Raw genomic sequence first — 9,114 nt, 5'->3', positions numbered from 1 at the left:
TGAAAACATGTAGGGTAGGCTTGGAAAAGCACATTTGTGGCCAATTAGGGTGATGTTTCTGTGTTTAATTCAATATATGGTACACATTTATGTATCACTCTTGACATAATTTGGTTAAGTAAAGTAAAAGAAAATACATGGTTTTATTTTTGGGGACTTTTACCAAACCAATACACGGTTAATGTACAAATATGAACATCAAAGGCTCCTTGAGGCACCAGGCAGTGGCTGTAAGAAATCCCCATGGTGAATAATCTTTGATATGGGCAGTGATTAATGACATCTAAGTTTTAACCACACAGGGAGGAGGGAATCAACAGGGTATATAAGAAGAAGAGAGTTTCACTCTAAGCCAGTGTCTGTGTTCATGAACCCAGCCTCGGTTTTGCTAGATTTGCATATTACAGTAAAATTTCAAGGATTGCTCTTGAATCTGTCTGTTGTGTCAAAAATCATCAGAAAAGAGCATAAAACTTAAACTATAATAATTTAAAAACTGTACAAGATATCAAAATTTGAATGTGACTTTAATATCTGAAAGTCTTGTGAACAGTTTAAAGTTCAAAGGAAATCTCTAGATGAAAGTATGCTGAAGTACTTGAAGTTCAATGAAGCTAAAGTTTTGGATTTGAACAGTCTCCCTCTTCATTTGAATGGGACAAAAATTGCAAAAAATCTTAATTTTTCCCCAAAATTTTAAACAATATCAAAAAGTTGAATGAAGGAGTAGTTAAAGACCGAAAAAGGGATGGAAGAAAAAGAATAAAGGATAATGATTTGAAGAAGAATATTGTGAATGCCTCAGAATTTCTCTTTTATTTTCACTTGCTTGTGCTTTCCATATTACCCATATTCTGGTGTAACTGGTGTGGCTGACCTTGAATACATGACGTGTTCATCAAGCTAAAGTAAAAGCATAATGTTGATGAAAGGCAGTTGTTACTATATGTTTATAATAAAAGATGCAGAAACACTGGAGTTACCACTGACTCACTCACACTGTGACTTTGCAAACAAAGGCTTTGAAATACACGAGCAAAGATGTATAAGTGTACTGTACTCTAAAGATTAGTTCCCCCTAGCTGCTGCGATCAGTCCAAAAGGTAACACCACTAGATTTATTCCAGACCTCTGTATAACCACCCACATCTCTGTTCACTGGATCAAATAGGTCTGGTGCTGCACTTTGTGGATGGAGAAGTCAAGTACATCCATAAACCCTTATTGGACTTTAACCGCCCTATATCATCTATGCTGGACTGGACCACAGGACCAGACCAAACTCACTTACTGTCTTCAAGTCACACAGGTTTACTCTGAACTTGAAAATCTGCCTTTAGTTTTTGTGCAGCAAACACACATCACACATCAAATTACATCATCACATTTACAAATCATGTCCAATCAGCTGAGTTTACCACAGGTGGACTCCAGTCAAGGTGCAGAAACATCTCAGAGATTATCCAGAAAAATGGAGAAACCTGACTTGTAGTAAAGTGTCTGAATACTTATGTCAATGTGATATTTAAGTTTGACTTTTTAATACATTTGAAAAAGTGTCTAGAAAAATTTAAATTTCTGTTTTCACTTTGTTATTATTGGGTATTGAATATTGTACTGGGCTGATCAGATGTCGTTAGTAGATCATAAACAGCGATATCGTTGTATCGTCTATTGTTGTATTATTCTGGCAGGGACAACTCATCCATCAGTTAGTGTTAAAAATGCCCCGAGCTTTGTGCAGAAACAGGCTGTAATAACAAGAAAAACAGATCTGTCTTTTCTTTCCCAAAGGATGCAGAGAGGTAAGTCTAGACAGGGAGAGATTTTAATATTAGCTACTGTCACATTTCATGCCAGTTGCCTTCGCTTGAGGGAGGGGCTGAGGGACAACACCCACTTAGGAAGACCGGAGCTGTGTCCCATTTCATACCATTGGCGCTGCCTGTAATGCGGCATCTTCTGTTTGGAGGATCTTTGTTGATATTAAATACTTGACCTGCGCATACAGACGGAAGATCCAGTGGTTAAAGCACCGCCTCTGGTGCTCAGGAAGGATGAAATAGAACTGGTTTACTATTAATAAAAGTAAAGACAATGTTTATAAAAGGTGAAAGAAAATACACATATAATGAAAGACAATAAAAAATAACCCCTAAATTATTAATATTTACACAAATGCTGTCACACTTAAGTGGGCATCACATATACACAAGTCATCCTCAGCTTGGCTTTGGTTGTGACAGATCACATAATACACATACTGTATGTGTTTTATATAAAAAGTCAAATATTTAGAATATTAATCTCTCTGTATATCCTGTCTCATCAGGTGCCAGCTTCAGTGTAATGCCAGAGTGAGGAAGCGGTTTGGTGTAGTCCCAAATACAGAGTGGAGGCGTGAGATGAATCATGTTCCAGGAGATGCAGAGTGAAGTTATACTGATAAAATTTTCTTTTTTAACCCCAACCTTTCTTCTCTTTGAACTTCAGCTATGTTCACCTTTTTGTCTTGTGGTGCTGAAGGTGTAAAAATTGTTCCTGATGTAAGGTACAGTTTATAAGGTACAGACAGGAGATCAAGAGGTTCACTCAGTCATTTCTCCCATAGGCTTGTCTCAGCTTAAAAGCTCAGCTTGTGAACAGGCAAGGCAGGTAACTGCTAGGGGTGCCAGGCTTTTACAGACCCCCCCCCAAGGGCTGATAAACTTAACTTTAAGCCTAAAGGGGCCTCATGTCATTCCGGGGACAATTTGCAATGATGTTTAAGGAGCAGTGTTGCCAACTATTTTCAGTAAAGCCTGTACATTCCTACAAGATTATTATCATTTTCAAACGAAATATAATTAAATTAAACTAAACTGACTGTAACTACCTATAGAATTAAAAAAAAAATCAATCAGCCCTGCAATGTGCATCTAAATCTAAAAAAATCTGTTTCATGCAGGCTGTTGCATGGACTGTGTAACTGAGTTATCATGAATAAAGCACTGGAATAAAGTCACTATTATTAACTGTCTATTTTTGACAAAACAATTAAAACTTTGATAGTAAAGTGAAGTCATTTAGAATAAAAACAATGGGGATCAGTGATTGGTGATTAGTCCTACATCCCTGATTTGCAGTTAGAAAACATTCTTCCAAACTAATTTATTAAGGCTATTTAGGAGATGATTTGATGACTTTTGGTGCAGACATCTGTAATAACAGATTTTATATTAACTGTTTTAAGCATTTTGTTTGAATGGTTGTCAATGGGAAATGAACAAAACATGATGAAAAATGATGGTCCAAAAACTGCAACACTGAAATTTGGTGAACAGCTTCCTCATATAACCGTGCCTCACCTACATAACAATGGTAGTGATGGTGCCACCATGCACTGAGAAATGAGCTAATGGTAAATATCATGCTTTAAATGTTATTGTTCCATTTATTTCATTTTTTTGGTGTGAGGTCTTTATAAGCCCATTTGCTTTTTGTTTTCATCTCACCAGCATAATCCTTTAAAACCATGTTGTGTACTTTATTTTTTGTGTTTTGATAATAAACTATATAATAATAAATAAATGATAAATAAACTAAACAGTGGAGAGCTGACAGGAAATGAGGAGCTGTAGAGGAGACAAAGGAAATATAATAAAGGTCCCCAGCTGGCCTCAGATCGGGGACATTGAGAATACATGGTCAGTGCTTTAAACTCCATTCCCGCCGTACATTTACAGAGAAGCAGAGGAGACAGAAAGTGTTCTCCTCCCTAACTCTGAACGCACCTAAATTTGGATCGTGCCTTTGGTATGCAATGGCCATTCATCTGATGGTACAGCACCTTCCCCTGGAGATAATGTTTGTGTTAATGTTTTAAATAATTAGGAAAAAATTATCCTGGCCTATAAACCACAGGTTTTCAGCTTATAAAATCTGTTCTAGTTCTAACAAGTACTTAAACATTTACATGTCAAACCATAGAGTCACAAACAGTAACTAATCTCAAACAATAGGCTAGTTTGAGGTGAGTTTACAGTTTCATTGTTGACCAATTATGTTTCAGTGCAATACTTATCTGTTGTTCAAATTATCTTGATTGATCTGGTATTAATTTACAGGAAATCTCATTTTCTGAATAAGCTTATTTGTAACGATTGAATTCATTTCAATTCAATAAACTTGAATTGAATTTTCGTACATCAAATTTTGAACAGTCGACAATTATATGGCATCTTATTTCTTACTTACTTATACCGATGAAAAACTTCTGGATGCTTGCAGGGTGAAAGGTCCAACGTAATCCGCAACAATGACAAACTGGGTATTGTATTTCATTTATCAGAATAATCAATATAATGTATATGCTGTGCTGATCCTACATAATATACATGTTTGTTTGTTTGTTTAGATCCAAATTAGCATTGTAGCAGGTATTCTTCCTAATGGAATACCTAGTGACTAAATGATAAGCTGAGTCATCTTACACTGTGCTTATGTTCCATTTTCTCCAACAATTAAAAATCACACTGATTGCTGTCATGCTTGTTGGTGAGTTCATTTCATGAGAAAAAGTGATTGTGATGAATAGTATTAAGTTCTCTAATTAAGAGTCTGTCCCACATGCACATAATTAGTTTACAATCTGATAAATTGTTGTTCACCAGAATGCTACCAGGAAGCCTCAAACCAACAAAACATCCACCGGCTTGCCAGCCGACATAACAACCCTGTTAAAACAAAACAAAAAACCTGTTCTGAGCATGTACATCCACAGAACAACAAACAGCCAACCTACTCTCCAAACAACCAGTATCCTGCTAATCCAGGTAGAAACAACAAGCCTGCCAACAAATAAAAGAAGCATCTTAGAATCCCTCCAAGAAACAAGCAACCTGCTGGGCCACTTAAGAAAAAGAAGCGTGCAAACCCAGAAAAACCAGCCAGGAAGCTGCCCCAACATGTAACAACCAACAGCCAAGTGAATCAGGACACAACCGGGAACCTCCCAACACACAAAATGACCAGAGGCCCAACAACCCGGTTAACAACATGGAGCCTGTCAACCCCCAAAATAACATGCAACCTGCCAGCCCTCAAAAACAACAAACAGCCTGCCAATCCAGGTAACAACGAGGAGCCTGCCAACCCACAAAACCACACGTAGTCCGCCAACCCGAACAACAATGTGCAGCCAGGATGTTGTCAACAGCCTGACAATGATGCCACTCACACTCGTAAGTAGTGTACAAGACCTTACTCAGATTTATCAAATCTTGCTAATCTTGTTTCGTGGCTATACTTGTTTTATTTAACTTTGAACTGGAACATATGTCTGTTTCCTTCCTTGATGACGGGTCTACAATGCTGGACAGAGTGGTTTGATAGAGATGACCCCTCTGGAAAAGGAGACTTTGAGGAACTTTACGCTCTGCGCAATGAATACCCAGGAAAGATCTGCAATAGCCCACTTCAGATTGAGGTCCAAACTGTATCTGGCCTCACTGTTGATGAAACAGGGAATGTGATTGCTGTGTAAGTTCTTTATTCAATTTATTAGTTTTTTAAAAACATTTTTTTTATCACATTGTACATTATCACATTTTAAATAGTAGTGGATATCACTTTTTTGTCTTTAAATTTAGCTGTAAATAATCCTGTCTTCAAATCATCCCCCATAGAAACCCACTGGATCTGTTTTTATTTACCTGAAAGCTATAATTTCAAAAATGTCATCCATGTACATCATTAGACTATAAAACCCATTTAATTAAATATCACAAGCAATAATGAAGCCATATCAGTGTGTAACTTTGTTCCCTTCTGCAGAGCTGACACACCCATAGGATTCATCTGTAAATCGTCTGACCAGGCGGATTGCATGTGTCATGATTATCGTGTTCGTTTCATGCGTCCCGTTGACTTCTGCAGTCAAGAAGGTAGTTCATGTGAATTGTTCTGCTTCTTGACTTCCATCCTTTTAAAATCTTGTGACTCAGCATTCTTCCTGTTTCTCACTCATTGTATCCTGGCCAGTATAAGTGGTTTAATTGGGATAATCCCAGTGGAATTGGGGGCTGGGAGCTCCTGAGAAACCTGAGAGAAAGAGAATCCAGGAGAAATCTGTGAAAGCCCTCTCCACATATATGCCCGTACCGCTGACACAAACATCCCAGCCACCTCTACTGGGCAGTCAATCTTTATGTAAGTCGATGAAAATAATTGTGAATGATAGAATGTGCACATTGTGTTATGAAGACTCAAGTTTGTTGATATTATTGATATGGATTTCCTGCTCAGGTCTAGGCTTTTTGTTTACAATGAAGCGGAGACTGTACATAAACACTAGATTATGTTAAGGGTTAAGGATCCAGTAACTCAGCTTTACAATGTTAAATCTCATAATCTAGAATCATGCACTGTAAATAAAGCGTGTGTCGAGCCCAGAGTTCGGTGCATGTCAGCTTGTGGCAGGCATACTGGTACTGTATTTGTACCAGGCTGTAAACATGTTTATTTCATTTTAACATGGGAGTCTATGGGGATTGAATCACTGTTGGAGCCAGAATAAGGGGCCCTTTGAAGAAGTTTTTGGTACTTCTGTGTTGGCTTCATTTTCTCTGAGGTTGCCGCTTGTCTAGAACACAAATAGATAAAAGTTTTTATCCAAACAATTAAATAAATGACCAGGTGAATAAGTGTTTTAGATCAGAGTATAATGCAGAACTTAAAAAAGAAGTAATTTGACCTTTGCCTCAACCAATGAGAGGGGAGAGGGTGGACTTAGCCTGAACCAATGAGAGAGGTTGAAATTTACCATGATTAATAAATGTGAAAGTCTTATTCTGAAACATCAAAATAAAAAAAAAACAAAACTGACCAAGAAAGCCGGTCAACCATGGCTGATCTGCAAACCTGTGTTGAGCTAAAATGTTACAACAAAGTGGCTAATGGGGATGTAACTAAATAATTTAAAATAAACGCTCACACTATCCAGTATTAAATTTGGTGGCTTCCAGTGATCTCAGAGTAATCATTGTACAACAAACAACTGAGCAGCAATAAACAACCACACAGGCGTTCTTGGGAAGGGACAGGTTAGAGACCGATAAAGGGACGGGTCGCTGGGCATGAAACCGGGAGACTGGTTCACGTTTGAGGAAAGGATGGCTCTCTGTCCAGCGGATATAAATTTGCGGATTCATGTTTTTCTGTGAAACCCTGAGTGGTGCCGACATGACTGTCAGCTAAACCATTGTAACCCCATGTTTAACGTGACAATGCTATGAACTATCTCTCAGGCAAAGTATGCAGAAGTCCAGACTTACGGAAAGTGTTCGTAAAGGGCTGAAAATGTCTGCTAGAGAGACCTCATGCCCTTGATGGTTTTACCTGTCGCAACCGAGACCAGAAAGGAAGCAGGTGTCGAGATTACAAAGTACGCTTTGGATGCCCATACCGGTGGTAATGTTGTCATGCCACTAACTCCATGACTACATTGAGAAAGAAATGATAAATTTAGGTTGTCAGGTTTTTAGTAACTTGCTTATTTTAACACTCTTGTGTCTTTGACCTTTGACAAATTCTCTCACAAGTGCACAGATTTAAACAGATTTAAGTTTGTGGTATGTGTAATACAATTGGGGGGTGATATTAAAAGAAATTAACAGTCGGACTGAGACTGTAGAGTTCAAGATATTTCACTTCTCATCCAAGTGGTACTGAGTGGTGTGAATTCCAAAACCCTAACTCTTACCTTACTCTTAACCCTGACAGTGAAACCAAGGAAATTCCTATTCAACCCACACGGGGGAGTAGGTGCCCCTACTGCATAGTATGCCAGTCCTGTGGTATTTCTTGTGGAAGAAACAGGAAAAAGTATATTAATTAACCTTAAACAGCACCTCTACAACAGTGGGGAGGCCACACACTGGTTCAGCACTTTAAGATTCAGCCTGAAATGAATACATGAGATGCCTGTTGAGAGAGAAAATTCAGGTTTAATGCAATTTTAGTGTTTACTTTGTTTTACCTGAGATGTATTTTCACCTTTTCTCCCACAAAGAAAAAGCAAAAAAAAAAAAATAATAATTAAAACCTACCTGGTAATACTTTGCTGATGCTGCAGTCCAATTGGAAGAATTGAATGTTTTGTGGTTGGCTCCAACTTTTTTTTTATAGTTTTGTATTGAAACATCATATGCCAGCAAGATTAGAATCATAATTATGGCCCCTAATCTCCATAATCTCTGTCCTTTAGTTACTCTATCTTAATGTTCCTGATGATCCTGCTGTGTTGATTCCTGCCCTCTTTGACTTTCTGCTGGGTTTGTGAGTTCATCTTCTGTGTCTGATTCACTTCCCTGTCTTGCTGCTAATGATCCACTACTTGGTGTGCTGCCGCTAGCCCATCTGGCAGCCAGTTTCTGGGATCGCCTCTCTCCTTGCTAACTTCCTGCGGGGAGGTGTCACCGTCCCCTTCTGGTCCAGAATCTGCCCTTCCTCTGTAGGTATCTGTAAGTATTTAGTGTGGGTCATCTGCTCTGCAGCAGTGGTTGAGGTGGAACCATACTTTCTTATCTTCAACCTTTAGAGCTGTTGGGGTTTGCTAAGACGACTTTGTTGGTGTGAGTTTCTTTTGAACACCTTAACGTATACCCACTCTCCTGGGCATATTCTCTGCCATTGGTCTGGGATGGCAGCTTACCTCTCCTCTGTGGCACCTTTCACCTGTTGGAAGATCACTTTATGGATTCGTTAGATGCTGTACATAACTGGTTAACTCTTTTTCCAATTGCTCAAGCGGAGGTCCCTCATACGGGCCTCTAAGATATGGCACAGGCATTGGTCGCCCTCATGAGGTGTCAGGTGTGTTAGTCTGTTTGTTTGTGATGTCATAGACATTAGTGCCAGTGGTAAAGACTCCATCAAATTAAGTTTACCATTGCTGTCAGCCATTCTTTTACTGACTTTGTGTCCTCCTTTTGCTAGTGCTGTTAGCGCTGCGATGGAGTCTTTCTTCACTCTGTTGTCTTGAGGGCCTACAAATGAACTAATCATCCACATACTGAATTACAGTACTTGGCACATCTAAGCGTTGCAGGTCTTGGGCTAGCATCCTGTTAAAGA

General features: G+C 38.7%; 1 pseudogene; it reads left to right on the top strand.

The window, feature by feature from the left end:
- The first annotated feature begins 5,335 nt into the window (after nucleotides 1-5,335).
- On the top strand, nucleotides 5,336-7,549 carry LOC147817669 (cartilage intermediate layer protein 1-like; annotated as a pseudogene).
- Nucleotides 7,550-9,114: the final 1,565 nt, after the last annotated feature.

Source organism: Seriola lalandi, unplaced genomic scaffold (genome assembly GCF_002814215.2).
Source record: "Seriola lalandi dorsalis isolate HSWRI2012SDOR001 ecotype SW California unplaced genomic scaffold, Sedor1 jcf7180002054921, whole genome shotgun sequence".
Taxonomy (NCBI): Eukaryota; Metazoa; Chordata; class Actinopteri; order Carangiformes; family Carangidae; genus Seriola; species Seriola lalandi.
Note: the sequence above shows the minus strand (reverse complement) of the source record. Positions and strands in the feature narration are given on the sequence as shown.